This window comes from Crinia signifera, chromosome 9 (assembly GCF_055691185.1).
Source record: "Crinia signifera chromosome 9, ASM5569118v1, whole genome shotgun sequence".
In the NCBI taxonomy this organism is placed as follows: Eukaryota; Metazoa; Chordata; class Amphibia; order Anura; family Myobatrachidae; genus Crinia; species Crinia signifera.
Genome location: NC_139225.1, coordinates 59,189,849 through 59,215,555, shown reverse-complemented (window position 1 = coordinate 59,215,555; position 25,707 = coordinate 59,189,849).

The window sequence follows — 25,707 nt, the reverse complement described above, 5'->3', positions numbered from 1 at the left end:
AGTGTGATTTAGCGCAGGCCGCAGAGTAAGGGAGTGTGTCAGTGTGATTTAGTGCAGGCCGCAGGGTGAGGAATCATGTCAGTGTGATAGAGTGCATCAGCATGATAGAGAGCAGTTTGATAGAGCGCAAGCTGCAGGGTGAGGGAGTGTGACAGAGCGCAGACCGCTGAGCGAGGGAGCGCGTCAGTGTGATATAGTGCATGCCCCAGAGTGAGGGAGCACGTCTGTGTGATAAAGCGCAGGCCACTGGGTGAGGGAGCGTGTTAGTGTTGATAGAGAGCAGTGTGATAGAGCACAGGCGGCAGGGTGAGGGAGTGTGACAGAGCGCAGACCGCTGAGCGAGGGAGTACGTCAGTGTGATTTAGCGCAGACTGCAGGGTGAGAGAGCGTCAGTGTGATATAGTGCAGGCTGCAGGGTGAGGGAGTGTCAGTGTGATTTAGCGCAGGCTGCAGGGTGAGAGAGAGCGTCAGTGTGATATAGTGCAGGCTGCAGGGTGAGGGAGCATCAGTGTGATATAGTGCAGGGTGAGGGAGCGTCAGTGTGATATAGTGCAGGCTGCAGGGTGAGGGAGCGTCAGTGTGATATAGTGCAGGCTGCAGGAGCGTCAGTGTGATATAGTGCAGGCTGCAGGGTGAGGGAGCGTCAGTGTGATATAGTGCAGGGTGAGGGAGCGTCAGTGTGATAGAGTGCAGACCGCTGAGTGAGGGAGTACGTCAGTGTGATAGAGTGCATGCCCCAGAGTGAGGGAGCATGTCAGTGTGTTATAGTGCAGGCCGCTGGGTGAGGGAGTGTGTTATTGTGATATAATGCAGGGTGAGGGAACGTCAGTGTGATATAGTGCAGGCTGCAGGGTGAGGGAGCATCAGTGTGATATAGTGCAGGCTGCACGGTGAGGGAGCGTCAGTGTGATATAGTGCAGGGTGAGGGAGCGTCAATGTGATATAGTGCAGGGTGAGGGAGCATCAGTGTGATATAGTGCAGGCTGCACGGTGAGGGAGCGTCAGTGTGATCTAGTGCAGGCTGCACGGTGAGGGAGCGTCAGTGTGATCTAGTGCAGGCTGCAGGGTGAGGGAGCGTCAGTGTGGTATAGTGCAGGCAGCTGCTGGGTGAGGGAGTGTGTTAGTGTGATAGTGCAGGGAGAGGGAGCATCAGTGTGATATAGTGCAGGGTGAGGGAGCATCAGTGTGATATAGTGCAGGGTGAGGGAGCATCAGTGTGATATAGTGCAGGGTGAGGGAGCATCAGTGTGATATAGTGCAGGGTGAGGGAGCGTCAGTGTGATATAGTGCAGGGTGAGGGAGAGTCAGTGTGATATAGTGCAGGGTGAGGGAGCGTCAGTGTGATATAGTGCAGGCTGCAGGTGGAGGGAGCGTCAGTGGTGATATTAGTGCAGGCTGCAGGATGAGGGAGCGTCAGTGTAACATAGTGCAGGCTGCAGGGTGAGGGAGCATCAGTGTGATATAGCACAGGCTGCAGGGTGAGGGAGGGCGTCAGTGTGATATAGTACAGACTGCAGGGTGAGGGAGCGTCAGTGTGATATAGTGCAGGCTGCAGGGTGAGGGAGCGTCAGTGTGATATAGTGCAGGGTGAGGGAGCGTCAGTGTGATATAGTGCAGGCTGCAGGGTGAGGGAGTGTCAGTGTGATAGAGCGCAGGCCGCTGGGTGAGGGAGCCTGTTAGTGTGATAGAGAGCAGGCTGCAGAGTGATGGAGTGCACCAGTGTGATTTGAGCAGGCCGCAGGGTGAGAGAGCATGTCATTCTGATAGAGAGCAGGACACTGGGGGAAGGAGATTGCTCCATCTACAGCTCCCGGCTGATGCTGTTGCGCTGCGCAGTTAAATTAGGTAAACTGTAATATTTGTCTCCAACATCCTGTCCCACTTGCGTATGTCACTCACACAACCACTCACACACCACTGTCACCCATATGCCACTATCACTCACTATCACTGTGTGGCATAATGTGTAATGGGTATTACAGTGTTTGCTTTAATGTGTATCGAGCATTTCGGTGTGTTGCATAATGTGTAATGAGCATTATTTTCTCTCTCCCATTGTCCCCCCTTCTCCTCTTTCTCTCCCCTGCGCTCTTCCTTCTTCTACGCAGGAGGGTCTGCACCATGACCGCTGTCCTGCTTCAGCCGGGTCCTTGATGCTGCCAGGGTGCTGCTTCAGCTGCTGGGTCCAGGAGGGTTCTCGTTGCTACTGCCGTCCTGCTCCAGCTGGGTCCAAGAGGGTCCAAACTGTCGCCAGAGTGTCGCTACACCCACCACACCGTAAGAAGCACACCAGCACTCGGACATCTCCCCCATCACTGACCTGACATCTGTACCCCCCCCCCCCAATTACTAACTTGATAGCTGTATCCCCCCTGCCCCACCCATCACTGACCGCTGCAGACCCTGCCCCTGAACCGGCACCCCATCACTGCATGACCTGAAAGCTGCACCATCATCCCCTTCCCCCCAGCCGTGAAAGTAGAAGCCTCAACACCCACCAGCACTAACAGCAGCAACGCCATCCCCATCCTCCCCCCAGAAGTGACAGTAGAACTCCCCAACAGTTATGTCTTTCCCATTGGGCACAATGTGCAGTTGCCTAGGGGCCCTAGGACCTAGGGGCCCACCCCAATGGGGAAGACAGAACTGCCCCGGGGGGCTGCTGCGGCTGGAAGACAGTGGGTGCTGGGACCTTGTATCGCTGTTTGCCGAGCAGCGTGGCAGGAAGCGCTGCTGATTTTTAAAAGACTGGCTGGACACAGATAAGGTTTTCCAGAAAATTACAGGGTTTTTTAAATTTAGTGAACTTTTCTCCATTATAAAGATATAGCATTTCAACTTGTTGCACTTGCACAGTGGCCACCAGTGTATACTTAGAGAGACTTCACTAAAAAGGTGTACCAAGATGGCTGATTTTATTACAGTACAGAAAGAGACGCTGGCATTTTCTATCCCCTCTTGACACAATGGCAACCATTACTTTGTATACCGTTACACTGTATGCATGGGGCTCAGTTGTCACATTCCCCCCATCACACTCGGTCTGAGGGAGAGACACGTGTGCACGGCACTGCTTCAGGCACAGCTTATTTACATATTACCGCCTCTCATACTGTGATTAACTCCCTCGTTGTTGTGCCAGCTGCTGATTGGTCAGACGTCCTGTCGTTTGCAATTGCACCTGACGCTTCCTGAAATCAGGCTCTACCATGTTCCTGCTGGAGGACTGTAGCGGTGCATTGGGGGGCAGCTGGGAAGTGGAGGCTGCTGCTTGGGGGAACTAGCGGAGCTTTGGAGGGAAGCTGGGAAGCGGAGGCCGCTGCTCGGGGGAAACTAGTGGCACTTTGGAGGGAGGCTGGGAAATGGAGGCCGTTACTGGGGGGACATGGAGTCCCCCCCCCCACCCCCAGTGCCGGTCATTGTCATGAATGTAGAACCCCAGGGGGGGGACAGGGAGTGCCTCTCAGTACCATGTATGTAACACCCCTTCGGCATATGTCCCCTTCCCATGTACACCCCATCCGCATATGTTCCACCTTCCCATACATATATATATATATATATATACACCTCCTCTCCCTACCCCTCCTACACATGTCCCCTTCCCATACATATATACACCCCCTCCCCATATACACATCCTACCCCTCCTACACATGTCCCCTTCCCATACATATATATACCCCCTCCCCATATACACATCCTACCCCTCCTACACATGTCCCCTTTCCATACATATATACATCCCCTCCCCATATACACATCCTACCCCTCCTACACATGTCCCCTTCCCATACATATATACACCTCCTCCCCATATACACATCCTACCCCTCCTACACATGTCCCCTTCCCATACATATATATATACCCCCTCCCCATATACATGTCCTACCCCTCCTACACATGTCCCCTTCCCATACATATATACATCCCCTCCCCATATACACGTCCTACCCCTCCTACATATGTCCCCTTCCCATACATATATACACCCCCTCCCCATATACACTTCCTACCCCTCCTACACATGTCCCCTTCCCATACATATATACATCCCCTCCCCATATACACGTCCTACCCCTCCTACATATGTCCCCTTCCCACACATATATACACCCACTCCCCATATACATGTCCTACCCATCCTACACATGTCCCCTTCCCATACATATATACACCCCCTCCCCATATACACGTCCTACCCCTCCTACACATGTCTACTTCCCATACATATATACACACCCTCCCCATATACACATCCTACCCCTCCTACACATGTCCCCTTCCCATACATATATACACCCCCTCCCCATATACACATCCTACCCCTCCTACACATGTCCCCTTCTCATACATATATACACCCCCTCCCCATATACACATCCTACCCCTCCTACACATGTCCCCTTCCCATACATATATACACCCCCTCCCCATATACATGTCCTACCCCTCCTACATATGTCCCCTTCCCATACATATATAAATCCCCTCCCCATATACACGTCCTACCCCTCCTACATATGTCCCCTTCCCATACATATACACATCCTACCCCTCCTACACATGTCCCCTTCCCATACATATATATACCCCCTCCCCATATACATGTCCTACCCCTCCTACACATGTCCCCTTCCCATACATATATACATCCCCTCCCCATATACACGTCCTACCCCTCCTACATATGTCCCCTTCCCACACATATATACACCCACTCCCCATATACATGTCCTACCCATCCTACACATGTCCCCTTCCCATACATATATACACCCCCTCCCCATATACACGTCCTACCCCTCCTACACATGTCTACTTCCCATACATATATACATCCCCTCCCCATATACATGTCCTACCCCTCCTACACATGTCCCCTTCCCATACATATATACATCCCCTCCCCATATACACGTCCTACCCCTCCTACATATGTCCCCTTCCCACACATATATACACCCACTCCCCATATACATGTCCTACCCATCCTACACATGTCCCCTTCCCATACATATATACACCCCCTCCCCATATACACGTCCTACCCCTCCTACACATGTCTACTTCCCATACATATATACATACCCTCCCCATATACACATCCTACCCCTCCTACACATGTCCCCTTCCCATACATATATACACCCCCTCCCCATATACACATCCTACCCCTCCTACACATATCCCCTTCTCATACATATACACATCCCCTCCCCATATACACGTCCTACCCCTCCTACACATGTCCCCTTCCCATACATATATACACCCCCTCCCCATATACACATCCTACCCCTCCTACACATGTCCCCTTCCCATACATATATACACCCCCTCCCCATATACACATCCTACCCCTCCTACACATGTCCCCTTCCCATACATATATACACCCCCTCCCCATATACACATCCTACCCCTCCTACACATGTCCCCTTCCCATACATATATACATCCCCTCCCCATATACACATCCTACCCCTCCTACACATGTCCCCTTCCCATACATATACACATCCTACCCCTCCTACACAGGCTCTGTAGCTCCTGCATCTTTAATACAGGAGAGGGCGTGTTGGAGGAAGCTGTGTAGGAGGTTCAGCGTGTAGTGTCCGATCCTCTATGGCACAGGGCCTTATTCTAGTTCACTCTTTCTGATAAAAACCTTCTTAGATGGACAAAACCATGTGCACTACAGGTGGGGAAGATATTACTTGTGCAGAGAGAATCAGATTTGGGTGGGGTTTTACTTCAAAGTGAGATCTATATTGCAGTGTTAAAATAAAGCAGTCAGTATTTTCCCTGCACAGAAACAAAATAAATCACCCAAATCTAATTCTCTCTGCACATTTTACATCTGCCCCCTGCAATGCACATGGTTTTGTCCATCTAAGAAGGATTTTGTCAGAAAGAGTGAACTAGAATAAGGCCCACAGTCCCTTTCAACCAATAGGACATTTATCCCTATTGTTAGGATATATCACAAGGCAGTTATGAGATAACATTAGAATCTAGATAAAATACACATATGCCTGCACACTAATAGAGCTTAAGGGTATTTAACCCAACACTAACAGAGGACGGCAGAGATGCCGACGGCGCTGTCGACATAACACCTGAGCGAGTTAGGAACGCATGCAAGAGCTTAAACTCAGACTCCATATAGGGAGGAAAAGCTCTTTTTTAAATTCTCCACAACATCTTTATTCAGTTGTTGTCACTTTTTCTTTCTTTGTTTAATTGTTTTTACAACTGTATCCATGTGTCTATATATGGTCATATGCTTTAGTCACTATTTGAGCACTGCACGTTATAGCAAAAATAGCACGTAATGCTTCTAAAGTAACATTGTTTACATGCGCACGATATTGTATTGTTTTGTACATTTTATGTATACTTTTTTATATATATATCCGCAGTGTGCACTCTGACAGCGTCGCGTTGCCCTAGCAACCAAAGAAGCCGGAGGTCTCCCATACCCGCCAGAAGACAGTGTGGGTAACAGAAGTGGTCAGAGGAGAGTTCCGGCGACGGAGGATGTGCGGGAGACATGCCGGTAAGTTATGTTTAAAATTTGCACTTTGTCACTCTGCTAGTTATCCTGACGAAGGAGCCACGAGCTCCGAAACGTAGAAATAAAGCTTCACTGATTTCACATGTGTAGGAGGGGTAGGATGTGTATATGGGGATTAGATATATATTTATATCTCCTCCCCTCCACATGTCCCCTTCTTCATATATATATATATACTAGGTGATTCATCGCGCCCTACGGGCGCTCTTCACACCGTCGTAAGGGGCTGCGCCCCCTTAATTTGTGAACATTTGCATATGAGAAATATGGTTAGAATTGTATGAAAGATGCCTGTATTGCAACTTGAGTTATAGGTGAAATGTGTTACATAGAGAGCATATGATGTGGAAAAGGGTGTGTATTGTTTTGTTTAATTAAAAAGCGGTTACAGAGCAAGATGTACATTGATAGTGTGGATGGTACAGTGACATTTGTGGGTGTGGGGGGGGGGGGTTTGTGGGTGTGGGGGGGGGCTGTGTGTGCGTGTTGTTTAGGTGTGTGGGTGCAATAGTACAGTAGGGTGTTTCTGAGTCAGCGGCTCCCCACTGGCGGAGGTCACGACACTGGAAAACAGGAGGCTGGGTAGTGATAGGGGTGTGTGGGCATAAGGGGGACTAAAGAGGAGGGTGGGAGATACTGTGCAGCTTCTGCCAGTGGGTGAGGGTCCAGCGTGGCAGTACAGGATGGTGGCCCTGTCAGTGTTTCCTCCTACTGGGTGGGAGTTTGGGTGCATGAGAGCAGGAGGCTGGGCTATGAGGCATGATAGGGGCATGTGGGCAAAACAGCGTCAGCGACTCCCCAGTGGTGGAAGTTACGGTTCAGGAGAGCAGGAAGCTGGGTAGTGATAGGGGTGTGTGAGTATACGGGGGACTAAAGAGGGGCTTAGGGGTGCTGCCGTGGGTGGATGCCGTGAATTGCAGGAGGGGGGGGGTCGTGGGGGGGGTGTGTGGGTACCGCGAAATGTGGGAGGGGGGGGGGCGCGGGGGGGTTGCAGTGAATCGCGGGAGGGTGCGTCGCGGGGGCGGGGGGTTGCCGCAATGACAGGAGGGGGGTCAGGGGTGGGGAATCGCGGTAGGGGGTCGTGGGGGGCACCGTGAACAGCGGGAGGGGGGGCCCGGGGAGTTGGCGCGAATCGTGGGAGGGGGGTCGCGGGGTGCCGCAATCGCAGGAGGGGGGGGTGTCACGGGGTAGGGCCGCGAATCGCGGGAGTCACCGGGGGGTGCCGCGAATTGCGGGGGGTGTGCTGCAAATCGCGGGAGGGGGGTCGCGGGGGGTGACGCGAATCGCCACAAGAAAAAAATCAACACAGAAAGTTCAACACATGTAAATGTTGACATAAGTGTGGCACTTCATCGGTGTCCATGTCGACACATGAGAATGAATATGAAAACATTCAAAAAAAGAAAAATAAATCTTCAAAAACTCATGTCAACCTTTTTCATTGTCGACCATAGCCGTGCCAGTGTTTTGCATGTGCCATTTAATCCTGGGGTTGCCGTGAATCGCGTGGGGGGGAGGAGGTGAGGGGTGTCCGCGAATCACGGGAGGAGGGGTCGTGGGTGGATGCCGTGAATTGCGGGAGGGGGGGTCGCGGGGGGGTGTGGGTGCTGCGAATTGTGGGAGGGGGGGGCGCGGGGGGTTGCAGTGAATCGCGGGAGGGTGGGTCGCGGGGGGTTGCCGCAATGACAGGAGGGGGGAATCGCGGTAGGGGGGTTCGTGGGGGGCACCGTGAACGGCGGGAGGGGGGGCCCGGGGGGTTGGCGCGAATCGTGGGAGGGGGGGTCGCGGGGTGCCGCGAATCGCAGGAGGGGGGGTGTCACGGGGTGGGGCCGCGAATCGCGGGAGTCACCGGGGGTGCCGCGAATTGCGGGGGGTGTGCTGCAAATCGCGGGAGGGGGGTCGCGGGGGGTGCCGCGAATTGCCACAAGAAAAAATCAACACAGAAAGGTCAACACATGTAAATGTTGACATAAGTGTGGCACTTCATTGGTGTCCATGTCGACACATGAGAATGAATATGAAAACATTGAAAAAGTGAAAAATAAATCTTGTCAACCTTTTTCATTGTCGACCATAGCCATGTCAGTGTTTTGCATGTGCCATTTAATCGTGGGGATGCCGTGAATGGGGGGGGGGGAGGGAGGGAGGTGCATACCTCCCAACATGACCCTCTCCAGGAGGGACACATTGCTCTGTTTCTGGACTTTCTTCTTAATTTATGGATTACCATCACCTGTGCTTAAACACCTTTCTTATCAATTACCCTGTTTAAAACAGGTGATGACAATCATAAATTAAGATGGAAGTCCACAACCCAGCGTTACAGCTCCAGACACACTTTGAGTGACAGATGTAGCCAAATATATAAGATATATATATATATATATATATATATATATATATATATATATATATGTTGCGGGGCGGACCGGCACTCTATCCCTTTAAATTGTTTGCTCCGGTGCCTTCCAATACATAGTATAGCATATGGAAAAAAATGGCGGCACTCGTAGACTTGTAGTGAAAAACTTTCTTTTATATAGTCATAAAAATGGTACAGAGTACAACGTACATACATACATACATGTCATAACCCTCCTATATATGTCCCCTTCCTATACATATATACACCCCCTCCCTATATACACATCCTACACCTCCTACACATGTGCTGTGCCAGCAGTAACCCTGGTGATGGTGTTGTTACTAATGCCTGTTTTTACCGCACCCCCTCTTTCCAAGCTCTATATACCCAAAAGGTTATGATGGGGGGGGGGGGGGGGGGGGCACTGATACGCCTAATCATGTGCTCCTAGAGAGTGGCTTCCCTGCCATCCAAACTGGGTGTCACACTCATATACCCAGTACTCTTATTAGTCATGTGAAACACACCCATTAACACTCTTTAGTGTATACCAAGTTGTTTCTTGTGAAAAGAATGTCTATGGTTAGTCTTCATTCTAGCACCCGCTATCTTTGAACCTTGCAGTTACTCTTGCCTGTCTGGGGTGTTGCTGGTTGCTGTGGTGTTTCTAGCACAGTTCTGGTTTGCATATCAATTCTGATATACAGACCACACTGTGCTTGAAGCACAACAGCAGACAGCGACACCCCAGGCAGGGAAGAGGAACTTCATGGGTTTTCAAAGATAGCGGTTGCTAGAATGAACACTACAATGGTTATATTCTGGACAGCACTTGCTATTAATCCTTACACAATTCTAGTCCAACCTCTGTAACAGGCATCTTCACATGGAATTTCCCTCACTGGATACTTTTCCTGTAATTTAAATTGTCACTGTTAACAACACACGGCCGCACACACTGGACGATATGCACACGATATCAATAAAGACCATATTATTAATGATGTATCACCCAGTGTGTACCCAGCTATAGGCATATTTGATAATACCTAGAATTTTAGTACATACAGGTTTTTGATTGCAGCATGTGTGCACATTGGGTGTATTCAGCCGCTTATTAATAACATAACCACCAAACAAACTAATTTGGTGAATGTGCTCCCAATGGAGCCTTGTGTAGTCACCTAGAGGCCTATCTCAGATGTTTCACTTGCTCACTACTACAGTATTGTCTTTGGGGAAAATGATTGGTAAACACATTTGATGAAAAAACGGTACTTGTTTCCTAGCATGGCGCCACAGATTTTAATTGTATGGCATCGGGTCTATCAGATCGGGTCGCATTGCATGCAACCAGATCGCATGCGATGCGATGCGATTAGACCCGATTTTTAATTGTACAGCCACCCTGATGGCTGATTCCTATGTTAAATGCATCCCCAGACCCGATTTTTAATTGTACACCCACCCTGATGGGTAATTAGTATGTCAAATTCCCCCCCATTGCTAACGCCACGCCACTATCAACGCCAACCCGAAGCGTGGCGAGCGGCTGCGGTACGCGCCCTCCGACCTTTTCATACCCCCACTATCCACGTCGGCGTGGATTTTATATAGTGTGGCGAGCGCACGCGGATTACTTCACATGTATTCCACATCCCCTCACGGGGCTCGCTGCGCTCGCCACACTATCTAAAGTCAACTCCACATCGACGTGGATAGTGGGGGTATGAAAAGGTCGGAGGACATGTACCGCCACCCCTCGTGGGCTCGATGCGCTTGCCACGCTTTGGGTTGCCTTTGATACTAGGGTAGCGTTAATTATGGGTGGGTGAACAATTAAAAATCGGGTGTGTGGGTGCATTTAACATTGTAATCAGCCATCAGGGTGGCTGTACAATGGGAAATCGGGTGTAATCACGTCACATCGCATGCCATTGTAATGGCATGCGATGCAACGTGATTTTAAAACTGTATATGAAGGTCTTAAAACCTGCATATCGGGTCAGATCGGGTCCCATCGCATACCTTAAGTAATGGTATGCGATGGGACCCGACAGGCACCGTGCTAGGAAACAAGTACCAAAAAATCTATTAGATGGGATTTCATTTTGGAAGGTTCGGTATTAACCACCCACCTTCTAGTTGGCTGATACCTTTCTTGAGCGATATTGTTGATAATATTGACTAGGGTTTATGCTTCCTGTTAACGATGTGCACTCCAGCGCATCGATAATAAAAAAAAATTGAAAAAAAGCAATGAAATTCCATGCACAAAAAACCTTGCGGTTTCACATGTCCCATTAAGGCTTCTTACACATGATCTGGCATTTCTGAAACCTGTTGTAACTCTTCCACTCAAACGCCAAAAAGCAATGAAATTACGATCATTAAGGCTGACGCCTTAATGGACGTGTTCCTTGGGCAATACAGATATGGTACGCCATCACAGCCTGTGGGTAAGTGCAGATTCAGCACTCTCACAGAGTGAGATTGCTGTCACTCACACAATGGTGGAGCTGCTAATTCACAGATTTGTGTGCTCATTGGAATACACACATGCAGTCTATGCAACTGAAGGTCTGAGCAGTTATGTGGCGCACTCATCCTAATAAGTACCTGCAATCATCTAAAACTGTCTAGCCCACTGAATTACTATAGGGTTCATTCTAGAACCCGCCATCTTTGAAAACCCATGCAGTTCCTCTTCCCTGCCTGGGGTGTAGCTGTCTGCTGTAGTAATTCTAGCACAGTGTGGTCTGTATATAAGCACTGCAAACCAGACCTGTGATAGAAACACTACAGCAGACAGCAACCCCCAAGACAGGGTAGAAGAACTGCATGGGTTTTCAAAGATGGCAGATGCTAGAATGAACACTATATACTAGAATATCCCACTAAGGGTCCAACATATTTCACTCACTACCTATATCCATTTCATTTAGTATTCACATACAGTTACCAGAAACATCTTTCATAATTGCAAAAACTATAATACTCCCAACTACTATGCATCTACACTTTCTTCTCCTATACGCATTCATGCTGCTCTGTCTTCCCCGATACCTACTGCTGTGTGTATTCCCTCATCTGCACCAATGTGTCTTTCCCCATCTGCCCTGCCCTGTCTTTCCACACAGATGCCACTGTTTCCTTCTATCTGTGCCACTGGCTTCCCCTCTATTAGTGATACTCTGTCTCCCCCTCCATCCATGCTGCTCTGCCCACCTTATCCATGACAGTTTCCTTCCATCTGTACTGCTGTCTCCCCTCTCCATCTGTACTGCTCTGTTTTCCCTTTATCCCCATTGCGCCGAACCCCCTCCCCCATCAGTGCGGTCTTTCCTCCAACTGCTCCTCTGTTTCCCACCCACTGCTCCTCTGTTTCCCACCCAATCGCATCACTCTGTCTTACCTTCCCCAATCTGTGCCACTCTTTTCCACCCATCTGCTTCGTTAGTCCCCCATCAGTGCTGCTTAGCCTTCCTACCATCTACGCATTTCTATTGCTTCCCATCCGCACCACACTGCCTCCTACCCCAATCAACACCACTTTTAACCCATCCTCTCGGCTCTGTTTACTGCTCAGCCCTTCAGTTGCATAGACTGCATGTGTGTATTCCAATGAGCACACAAATCTGTGAATTAGCAGCTCCACCATTGTGTGAGTGACAGCAATCTCACTCTGTGAGAGTGCTGAATCTGCACTTACCCACAGGCTGTGATGGCGTACCATATCTGTATTGCCCAAGGAACACGTCCATTAAGGCGTCAGCCTTAATGATCGTAATTTCATTGCTTTTTAGCGTTTGAGTGGAAGAGTTACAACAGGTTTCAGAAATGCCAGATCATGTGTAAGAAGCCTTAATGGGACATGTGAAACCGCAAGGTTTTTGTGTATGGATATATATATATATATATATATATATATATATATATATATATATATATAATGTGTGTGTGTGTAGTATACGTATATAACACATGTATGTTATACATGTATGTGTATATATATATGTATATATATATATTAGGGCGGAGTGAAAAAACTAAAATTGAGAAATTCAAAATCGGCTAGTGTGGAAAAGTTGTGACTTGACTTGAATAAGAAACGTGCAAAAGCATTTTGATCTGAGTCAACATCTTCTGTTCTGGCAAGAGGCCTGAAGTTTCACTTTTTTGGTGAAAATGACGAAAACTATGAAGATGCTCCGATCTAGTTAAAATTATGTCAGGATGTCTTAGAGTGGTTCATTAATATACTTTAGCATAGTAAAAGTGAGTACGAGCTTGTCCTAGTGCAAAGTGACTGACTTTGGTGGGAGAAAAAATCCCTAATAATTGACCCATTTTCATGGTCACAATTGTGAATATTGTGTGTTTTCTCCTGAACGTGTTTATAATAGAAGAAGCACAAATACTCTAAATGGAATTTCGGTGACACTGTGTGAAATATAACACTGCATTAGCCCTAATCAGACCTGATCCCAGTACAAATTTGTTCTCAAAATGGACAAAACAAATGCTGCATTGCAGGTGGGGCAGATGTAACGTGCTGAGAGAGTTAAATTTGGGTGGGGTGTGTTGAAACTGAAATCTAAATTACAGTGTAAAAATAATGCAGCCGGTATTTACCTTGCACAGAAACAAAATAACTCACACAAATCTAAAGGTGGCCATACATCTACAAATCGATTGTCAGATTGGGCCGGTTGGAACAAACAGCTGGTAATATCTGAATGACAGTTTTTCAGCATTTCTAAGCAAATGGTCAACTGTCATTTGCTCTCATCTTTTACCAGGATTTTGTTCCAACCAGACAGATCGGACAATAAATCTGTAGATGTATGGCCACCTTAAATCTCTCTGCACATGTTACATCTGCCCCACCTGCAGTCCAGCATTTTTTTGCCCATTTTGAGAACACATTTGTACTGCGATCAGGTCTGATTAAGGGCCATTATGCAGTGTTATATTTCACACAGTGTCACTGAAATACATGAAATTGGATTTATGCTGCTCTCTTTGCAGTGCATATACAAAGATAGACAATCCTGTGTATATAAATAAGAAATAACTGTTGCAGTCTGTTATTGAAAAACAGTAACTGTTACAATAAGTATTACAAGTAAGTGTAAACTGTCTAATGTATCATTTTACATATCACTTCTGTTTATTGACAGAAAAACAGTGTTGCATCCCCTATACTGGGAACATGATTGGGCTGCATTACAGCATATAATTATGCCAAAGATAAGCCAATATATTAACTGTTAAATACGTTGAAGTGTATTATGATGTAATAGATTGTAAGCTTGCAGCAGGGCCCTCTAACCCCCAAGTCTGTCTGTCATTACCCAGTTTGTTTTATCACTGTCTACTATTGTAAAGCGTAAAGGAATCTGCTGAGCTATATAAGAAACTGTAAATAAATAAATAAACAAATACATCTAATGTTTAGGGGAAAAAAAAGAACATTGATTCAAAAAATAACAGGTTAATCATTCTATGAGGGGTGTCCAGCAGTACATATATGCCAATCACTGTGTTCATTTCTAGGCAGCAGGGCCGTCTTAACAGCAGTGTGGGCACCTGGGCAAAGCAATGCACTGGGGCCCTTACCCATTCTCCCCTCCTAGGGGTGGGGGGTGGTATCAGCAGCAGCTTTGATGTCCCACGGGTGGCAGGGGGTGCTCTATCTTCCATTCAACATGTAGGACCCTGAGCAGTAACTTCTGCTAATTACTCCTTTACTGCACAGGTGATGGGAGGGTGAACACTAACGTGTGGAAGGGGGCACTGAGCTGTATGAAGGGTCCCTTGTAAATGACTTCCAGGGAGGTAGGGGGTGTTTTATACACAGGGGACGGTTGGATAATGGAGTGGGCTTAATATTCGTCATTTTCCGGTGGAAGGGCAGCTTGTTTGACTGCAGATATTGCCATTATCTGGAAATAGATTTCTTAGCCTAGTATAAAAACCTAGAGTCCCAATTTTCAGGAGGTGCTGGGAACTTGGGTATCAGAGATCAGGAGCCAGAGCAATCCATTGACAAAAATATAAAACTACACCAGACGTTTGGAGCTGGAGCAGGGACCGGCTGCTTGAAGGCTGATATCTCTGGTTCTGGGCATGATAGAGACAAGCCGCTGATGTCAGAGAGAACCTGAGAAATATGCCTGGAAATTGTAATTAACAGGTCGGATGTGGACTGCTGCTTTGAAGTTGGATATCTGCAGTTCCCCAGGGCCGATTTTCAAAATTTTGGTATCCCTGGAAAAAGGGGATCCTCAGCTATCAACATACAGCCCTTATACGCCAAGTGCCCATTAAGCCCATACAAAAAGACAGCCCTGCTAGGCAGGATTGATCAGCAATACTTATTACAGCATAATGCACTTTAATGTATTTAACTGTTAATATATTGGCTTATCTTTGGCATAATTATATGCTGTAATGCAGCTGCAGGTGGGGCAGATGTAACATGTGCAGAGGGAGTTAATGTGGCCATACATCTACAGATTTATTGTCCGATCTGTCTGTTTGGAACAAAATACTGGTAATGGATGAGAGCACTTTGCTTTGAAATGCTGGAAAACTGCCAAAAACTGTCATTCATATATTACCAGGTATTTGTTCCAACCAGCCAGATCTGACAATCGATCTGTAGATGTATGGCCACCTTTAGATTTGTGTTGAGTTATTTTGTTTCTGTGCAGGGTAAATACCTGCTGCAATTTAGATTTCAGTTTCAACACACCCCACCCAAATTTAACTCTCTCAGCACGTTACATCTGCCCCACCTGCAATGCAGCATTTGTTTTGCCCATTTTGAGAACAAATTTGTACTGCGATCAGGTCTGATTAAGGGCTATTATGCAGTGTTATATTTCACACAGTGTCAATGAAATTCCATTTAGAGTATTTGTGCTTCTTCTATTATAAACACGTTCAGGAGAAAACACACAATATTCACAATTGTGACCATGAAAATGGGTCAATTATTAGGGATTTTTTCTCCCGCCAGTCAGTCACTTTGCACTAGGACAAGCTCGTACTGTTTTTTACTATGCTAAAGTATATTAATGAACCACTCTAAGACATCCTGACATAATTATAACTAGATTGGAGCATCTTCATAGGTTTCGTCATTTTCACCTAAAAAGTGAAACTTTAGGCCTCTTGCCAGAACAGAAGATGTTGACTCAGATCAAAATGCTTTTGCACGTTTCTTATTCAGGTCAAGTCACAACTTTCCCACACTAGCCGATTTTGAATTTCTCAATTTCAGTTTTTTCACTCCGCCCTAATATATATATATATATATACACACACAAAATGTATAATTAGATATTATGCATGTGTGTGTATGTATGTATGTATATATATATATATATATATATATATATATATATATATACACACACATACATGTATAACATACATGTGTTATATACGTATACTACACACACACATTATTAACAGCGGGTCGGGCAGAGCAGGACTCGGAGGCGTGTGTCGGGCAGTCGGATGACACAATGCCGGCGCGTGCGTCTGACGCTGCACGCACTGGGGGGGGGGGGGGGAGTTAGAGCAGAGAGGCTGGGGCGGGCGGATAGACGGAGAGGCTGCGGGCGGCGGGGGAATAGAGCTGAGTGGCTGCGGCGGCTGAAGGAGAATCCCAGAATCTGGGAAACTGGAAAAGCCTCCGGTAGGGTTGCCACCCAAAATGGGAGATTCCCGGAAATCCGGGAGAGGTGGCAACGCTAGTTACAGGGCTGGGGTATGGGTGCGTGAGCGAGGGTGCGGGACTGGGGTATGGATGTGTGTGGGAAGGTGCAGGGCTGGGCTTTGGGTGTGTGAGGGAAGGTGTAGGGCTGGGGTATGGGTGTGTGAGGGGTGCAGGGTTGGGCTTTGGGTGAGGGAGGGTGCTGGGTGCAGATATTTGTGTGGGATGGTGCAGGGCTGGGCTTTGGGTGTGTGAAGGAGAGTGCAGGTATGGGTGTGTCAGTTAGGGCTCTGGGTGCAGAGCTGGGCTTTGTGAGGGTGCTGGGTGTAGGGCTGGGGTATGGGTGCATGCTGGGAGCTAAGCTGGGGCCTGGTTGTATGAGGGAGGGTGCAGGGCTGGGGTATGGGTGTATGAGGGAGGCAGGGCTAGGGTATGGATGTTTGAGGGAGAGTGCTTGTTGCAGGAGTGGTATATCGGTGTGTGGAGGTGCTAGGTGCAGGACTGGAGTATGGGTGTTTGAGGGAAGGTGCAGAGCTAGGCTTTGGGTGTGTGAGGGAGGGCGCTGGTGTGTGGGCTAAGGTATTTATGTGTGAGGAAGGGTGATGGGTGCAGGGCCGGGGTATGGGTGTGTGTGTGTGAGAGAGTGTGTTGGGCTGGGGTATGTGTGTGTGTGTGACATAGGGTGCAGGGCTGGGGTATGGGTGTGTGACATAGGGTGCAGGGCTGGGGTATGGGTGTGTGAGGGAGGGTGTTGGGTGCAGGGCTGGGGTATTATACCTCCCAACAAGACCCTCTCCAGGAAGGGACACAATGCTCTGTTCCTGGACTTCTCTCTGTACAGTATGATTCCCATCACCTGTGTTGAAACAACTTTTTCATCAAGTAACCTGTTCAACACAGGTGATGGCAATCATACTGTAAGTATGTACTCTAAGAGAGAAGTCCAGGAGTAGAGCATTGTGCCCCTCCTGGAATAGGTCATGTTGGGGGTATGGGTGTGTGAGAGAGGGTGTTGGGCTGGGGGGTGTGTGTGTGTGTGTGTGTGTGTGTGTGTGGGCTGGGCTATCGGTGTGAGGGATGTTGTTGGACTAAGGGATGTGTGTCTGGCAACTGTTATTTGGACCTGATGCTGGTCTAGGTCATGCTGAGGTCTCCTATTGGCTCCTGCTCACCACAGAGGAGACTCCCTGTTGCCATCAGCTGACCCTCACTCTCTGCCTTGGAAGGAACCTGCCTATACACAGAGACCGCCCCATACACAGAGGCCAGATTACTTGCAACAGCTAGCTGGTTAGTCTCCGGGCTCCTCACATGTTGTTCAGCTATCCTCCAGAGCTCGCCTGAATCCTCCTGCTAGAGAGGTTCTTTTGCAGCTCCCTTGACCTGCCACTTACCTCCTGGCTTGCAGCAGTTTTGTGCTTGTATTTCTCAGGCACCTCATTATCTATATCTGGGCTGTTTATTTGTAGTGCTTCTACTGTACCTTTATGTTTTGGCAATATTCTCCTGTTTCCCCTCTAAGATCCAGTGAAAACAGTCCATACAGTACTTCTGGTTTCATTATTAGGGTCCCATGTATCATTTAATATTTGTGGATAATTCCCCAAAAACACACATGTTCGAGGGTTAGCCACAAATATTAAATATCCCCTGAATGTATCTATTGGGAACTGCAGCAGCAATCTCCAATACCTGCTGCCATCCCTCCTCCCCCGTCAGCAGCCTGTGGGATGTGATGCTGCCTGATGTATTAATATTGGGCAGCATTGCAGCAGATCCCGGGGCTACTGCCATTCTAAGAAGGCGGCAGTCTATTGAAGCCAATGGGCTTCAGACTGCACTAACTGAGCCATGTGCAGGAAGGTAACTCCGGATGTTAGGATCGCATATTACAATGTGATCCTGGACAATAATATTCCACCCAGATTGCATTGTATATGTGATCCTTCTTAAATACGGCCCCGTAGCCTTTTCACTTGGCAAGTTGTCTCAGATAGAATAACGGGGGTTTTACCGCATTTTAAGCTTAGAGAATCTCCCCCTCTGTGAGGTGGCAACAATGGTATTGTGACATCACAAGAGGTAATCTACAGGTCATGTGACAGGCCCAGCAGTCAACTGAGTATATAATCTAAAACATATCGGGGTCCAAAAAAAAATTGTTCCGTCAGTCATAATATAAATATATATATTGGTCAGGGAACTCGGTCCTCATTACCCCACACAGTGCATGTTTTGCTGGTAACCCAGCAGATGCACAGGTGTACTAATTACTCACAGACACATTTTATAAGGTCCGCAGGTGGAGTTAATTATTTTACTTGTGATTCTGTGAGGAGACCTGCAAAACATGCACTGCGTGGGGTAATGAGGACCGAGTTCCCTGACCACTGATCTAGGGGATCCGTGTGCATACACATCTCTGCCGGCTCCCAATAAACTCATGCACACACTAATGGTGTGTACACACGGTCAGATGTGCCTTAAGATCCTATCCACGATCCGATCAGATAGGATAGGATCTTAAGGCACATCCGATTTGCATCCAATCTTGACTATATAGTGCAGATCTGCACTATATAGACAAGGCAGCCAAGACTTTCTGGCTTCCGATACGTGAACGCGCATCGGGATCGCAAGGGTTAAAACCCTTGCAATCTACATCCGATGCCGATCCGATGTTGACTATATCGTCAACATCGGAAAGGAAATCGGACCGTGTGTACACACTATAACTCCCGCTGAAGTGATTGCATAGCGGCAGCTTGCGTACAAACGTGTCCTGCTATGCCGCATCTTGTATGCACAGCAACACAATGGGCTGTATTCAATTGTCATATTGCACCCAATATCCTAGTTAAAGTGACAGGAGATCGTACGGCAATATGCAATTGATCTTTTTCTTGTGCTGATCATGGTCAGCATGTGCAGGAAGAGCTGCATCTACTGGGTACCAGTCCCTCCGTTGTATACATTGCAGCCTGTTATGATGTTTTTTGGAATAAAAAAAAAAAATTGGTAACTAAACCTTTGAATGCCGAGAGAGATGTGCACAATATCTGCTAAAAATGCCAGGGTTGTATTAGAGGAATATGAATCACTTTAGTGATTGCCTGCAAATGATCTGAAGCCGATTATTGAAGTTTAGTTAAATATTGCATGAGAATGTGAGCGAGGCTGGCATCTTTAGGGGATATTTTGCACATCTCTCACAGCAACAATGGGACCTAATAAGCAGGGGAGTAAGCCCCCCATACACTTAGCATAGGCATACCATTCAGCCTTGCATGCGATACCTCAGCAACCTTCAAGAAGCCAAGATCACATATGATATAGCTTATGCGGTCCTTTCATAAGTGATACCAGTCACTGCCCCAGGTAACATAATCCAATCCAATGCACATAGGACCGTTCATCAGGTCAGAAATAATTGTTATACAATGACAATTTCACACAATTTATCGGACCGATAGATCAAAATCATGTGAACAAGAGCCATATCGCACTTGTGTATAGGGGCCTTAATAATGATTAGGCTGGGCTGAGAAATAATGTAAGAGAAGAATTTTATATTTATTTATTTGTTTTTAAGTTTGTTTGTTTGTTTGCATGTTTTCTCTGTTAGCAAGGTTTTAGCCAACTTGCCTTTTTTTCCCACCAATAGGTATTCAATTTCTATTTAGTTTGGGGAAAAACCATCTCTGTTTTGTATGGTAGACACAAACAAGTATATTTATATTGCATGGTAGTCACAAAATGGCTCACTCTACTGTATGGTGATCACAAAAAGAATATTGTATGATTGTCACAGAAATACTCTAGTGAATTGTATCAAACACTTCAGGGAATGTACGCCGTTGTCAGACTGTTTATTTATTTATGTACAGTTTCTTATATAGTCGCACACAGATTCCGCAGCACTTTACAAAGCATTTCATGTTCCAGCCCCAAGATCACAGTGCCTGGGGCTCTGAACCTACACAGCCACGCAATCTATTCATTCAATTGAAAAAACGTTGAATATTATTTCAGTGGTTCATATATGTCAAACCTTTGGAACATATTGCACTAGTATCTGTTTGCCTTTAGCATCCCACCACCAGCTATCCATTTCCATACTCTTGATGTGGAACAGGACGATTAAGCATTCATCAAAGTTTTAACAGACAGGTGGATATTATTAATACTTCATGACACTTACTCCTTCACACCCTGTGGGCTATTGGTTCCTGCTACACAGACACTCCCCTAATGATTTTTCCGCCTAAATAATTGAGGATTCTTCTCAGACTTACTAGGACCCCGTTCCCGCTCCGTCACCGCTCCAATACCAGCAGTCACCGCTGGAGAAACACACTTTATGCACCGCTATACGCGCAGCGCGTCCTCGCAGCCTCCGCTTCCAGCCGTGTTTGTCTGTGGACTGTTGCACGCACGTGACGTCACCAAGTTCTATTCTCTATCAGTGACGTCACCAAGTTCTATTCTCTATTGTGACGTCACAATCGTTTTTTTCTGTGGATGCGGCCCACACCTGGTGTCACCCTAAATTGAGGTGACACCATACCTGTACCGCGGTCAACAGGGTGCTGGTTGCAGGGCTGGGCTATTGGTGAGGATGGGGTACGTATGCATGTGGGAGGATGCGGGGCTTTGGGTATGTGAAGGAGGGTGCAGGGCTGGGGCGGATTGGGCCACCGGGAAAACTCCCGGTGGGCCGGGTCCCGCACCACTCCCAGTGGCCGATTTCCAACCAAACCGGGCTGGTACAAGCCGTCCCCTCCATTATATATACTGTGTGTGGCTGTCAGCGCGGTTGCTGCGGCCGCTCTCACTGTCAGAGGCAGCCAGCTCCACCTCCTCGAGCTACTCAGCTGCTGAAGGAAGTGGAGCTGCAGGCTATGACAGTGAGAGCGGCCGCACTGATCCTCCTGCAGCCAGCTGTAAGCACAGCGCGGGGACGCAAAAGTCAGAGAAGTGCTCCCCCTCCGCCGGTTACTGTGCGTTCATTTGTGCAGGGCGGATTAAGGGGAGGGAGGGAGTGAGGCGCGCGCACCCGGGCACTGTCTCCCTCATTTCTGACGGCCGGCGCACACTGAAGCATCCCGCAGAACTGTCTAGCTGTGCCAGACTGTCCCCTCACAGTCTCCCCCCTCCCCGGCTTTTACTTCCTATTGCCGGGCCTTGATGTCACAAATTAGTGACTGCCCCGGCGATGCTTCCAGGAGCAGATTCACAGGGCCAGGCTAGCTACTCACATGGACGGGTGACGGCCGGGTCCGCAGGTAACAAGAGGACGGATCCCTGGCTGCCTTAGGTAACTGTACTATTGCGACAGGGCAGGAGGATAGCGGGGGTGGGGAGGTTCAAAGTAATAACAGTTACACATGTACTCTGGGGATGGCATAGGGTAGAGAGATGTATGCACAGTGATACCTGCCTCTCTCCCCCTGTAACTGTTTCTCTCTCCATCTCTCTCTCCCTCTATCTGTTTCTGTCTCCGGGCGGGATGTATTAAAATAATGTGTGTGTGTGTAGTATACGTATATAACACATGTATGTTATACATGTATGTGTATATATATATGTATATATATATATATATATATATATATATATATACACACACAAAATGTATAATTAGATATTATGCATGTGTGTGTATGTATGTATGTATGTATGTATGTATATATATATATATATATATATATATATATATATATACACACACATACATGTATAACATACATGTGTTATATACGTATACTACACACACACATTATTTACAGCGGGTCGGGCAGAGCAGGACTCGGAGGCGTGTGTCGGGCAGTCGGATGACACAATGCCGGCGCGTGCGTCTGACGCTGCACGCACTGGGGGGGGGGGGGGAGTTAGAGCAGAGAGGCTGGGGCGGGCGGATAGACGGAGAGGCTGCGGGCGGCGGGGGAATAGAGCTGAGTGGCTGCGGCGGCTGAAGGAGAATCCCGGAATCTGGGAAACTGGAAAAGCCTCCGGTAGGGTTGCCACCCAAAATGGGAGATTCCCGGAAATCCGGGAGAGGTGGCAACGCTAGTTACAGGGCTGGGGTATGGGTGCGTGAGCGAGGGTGCGGGACTGGGGTATGGATGTGTGTGGGAAGGTGCAGGGCTGGGCTTTGGGTGTGTGAGGGAAGGTGTAGGGCTGGGGTATGGGTGTGTGAGGGGTGCAGGGTTGGGCTTTGGGTGAGGGAGGGTGCTGGGTGCAGATATTTGTGTGGGATGGTGCAGGGCTGGGCTTTGGGTGTGTGAAGGAGAGTGCAGGTATGGGTGTGTCAGTTAGGGCTCTGGGTGCAGAGCTGGGCTTTGTGAGGGTGCTGGGTGTAGGGCTGGGGTATGGGTGCATGCTGGGAGCTAAGCTGGGGCCTGGTTGTATGAGGGAGGGTGCAGGGCTGGGGTATGGGTGTATGAGGGAGGCAGGGCTAGGGTATGGATGTTTGAGGGAGAGTGCTTGTTGCAGGAGTGGTATATCGGTGTGTGGAGGTGCTAGGTGCAGGACTGGAGTATGGGTGTTTGAGGGAAGGTGCAGAGCTAGGCTTTGGGTGTGTGAGGGAGGGCGCTGGTGTGTGGGCTAAGGTATTTATGTGTGAGGAAGGGTGATGGGTGCAGGGCCGGGGTATGGGTGTGTGTGTGTGAGAGAGTGTGTTGGGCTGGGGTATGTGTGTGTGTAACATAGGGTGCAGGGCTGGGGTATGGGTGTGTGACATAGGGTGCAGGGCTGGGGTATGGGTGTGTGAGGGAGGGTGTTAGGTGCAGGGCTGGGGTATTATACCTCCCAACAAGACCCTCTCCAGGAAGGGACACAATGCTCTGTTCCTGGACTTCTCTCTGTACAGTATGATTCCCATCACCTGTGTTGAAACAACTTTTTCATCAAGTAACCTGTTCAACACAGGTGATGGCAATCATGCTGTAAGTATGTACTCTAAGAGAGAAGTCCAGGAGTAGAGCATTGTGCCCCTCCTGGAATAGGTCATGTTGGGGGTATGGGTGTGTGAGAGAGGGTGTTGGGCTGGGGGGTGTGTGTGTGTGTGTGTGTGTGTGTGTGTGTGTGTGTGTGTGTGTGTGTGTGTGGGCTGGGCTATCGGTGTGAGGGATGTTGTTGGACTAAGGGATGTGTGTCTGGCAACTGTTATTTGGACCTGATGCTGGTCTAGGTCATGCTGAGGTCTCCTATTGGCTCCTGCTCACCACAGAGGAGACTCCCTGTTGCCATCAGCTGACCCTCACTCTCTGCCTTGGAAGGAACCTGCCTATACACAGAGACCGCCCCATACACAGAGGCCAGATTACTTGCAACAGCTAGCTGGTTAGTCTCCGGGCTCCTCACATGTTGTTCAGCTATCCTCCAGAGCTCGCCTGAATCCTCCTGCTAGAGAGGTTCTTTTGCAGCTCCCTTGACCTGCCACTTACCTCCTGGCTTGCAGCAGTTTTGTGCTTGTATTTCTCAGTCACCTCATTATCTATATCTGGGCTGTTTATTTGTAGTGCTTCTACTGTACCTTTATGTTTTGGCAATATTCTCCTGTTTCCCCTCTAAGATCCAGTGAAAACAGTCCATACAGTACTTCTGGTTTCATTATTAGGGTCCCATGTATCATTTAATATTTGTGGATAATTCCCCAAAAACACACATGTTCGAGGGTTAGCCACAAATATTAAATATCCCCTGAATGTATCTATTGGGAACTGCAGCAGCAATCTCCAATACCTGCTGCCATCCCTCCTCCCCCGTCAGCAGCCTGTGGGATGTGATGCTGCCTGATGTATTAATATTGGGCAGCATTGCAGTAGATCCCGGGGCTACTGCCATTCTAAGAAGGCGGCAGTCTATTGAAGCCAATGGGCTTCAGACTGCACTAACTGAGCCATGTGCAGGAAGGTAACTCCGGATGTTAGGATCGCATATTACAATGTGATCCTGGACAATAATATTCCACCCAGATTGCATTGTATATGTGATCCTTCTTAAATACGGCCCCGTAGCCTTTTCACTTGGCAAGTTGTCTCAGATAGAATAACGGGGGTTTTACCGCATTTTAAGCTTAGAGAATCTCCCCCTCTGTGAGGTGGCAACAATGGTATTGTGACATCACAAGAGGTAATCTACAGGTCATGTGACAGGCCCAGCAGTCAACTGAGTATATAATCTAAAACATATCGGGGTCCAAAAAAAAATTGTTCCGTCAGTCATAATATAAATATATATATTGGTCAGGGAACTCGGTCCTCATTACCCCACACAGTGCATGTTTTGCTGGTAACCCAGCAGATGCACAGGTGTACTAATTACTCACAGACACATTTTATAAGGTCCGCAGGTGGAGTTAATTATTTTACTTGTGATTCTGTGAGGAGACCTGCAAAACATGCACTGCGTGGGGTAATGAGGACGAGTTCCCTGACCACTGATCTAGGGGATCCGTGTGCATACACATCTCTGCCGGCTCCCAATAAACTCATGCACACACTAATGGTGTGTACACACGGTCAGATGTGCCTTAAGATCCTATCCACGATCCGATCAGATAGGATAGGATCTTAAGGCACATCCGATTTGCATCCAATCTTGACTATATAGTGCAGATCTGCACTATATAGACAAGGCAGCCAAGACTTTCTGGCTTCCGATACGTGAACGCGCATCGGGATCGCAAGGGTTAAAACCCTTGCAATCTACATCCGATGCCGATCCGATGTTGACTATATCGTCAACATCGGAAAGGAAATCGGACCGTGTGTACACACTATAACTCCCGCTGAAGTGATTGCATAGCGGCAGCTTGCGTACAAACGTGTCCTGCTATGCCGCATCTTGTATGCACAGCAACACAATGGGCTGTATTCAATTGTCATATTGCACCCAATATCCTATCTAAAGTGACAGGAGATCGTACGGCAATACGCAATTGATCTTTTTCTTGTGCTGATCATGGTCAGCATGTGCAGGAAGAGCTGCATCTACTGGGTACCAGTCCCTCCGTTGTATACATTG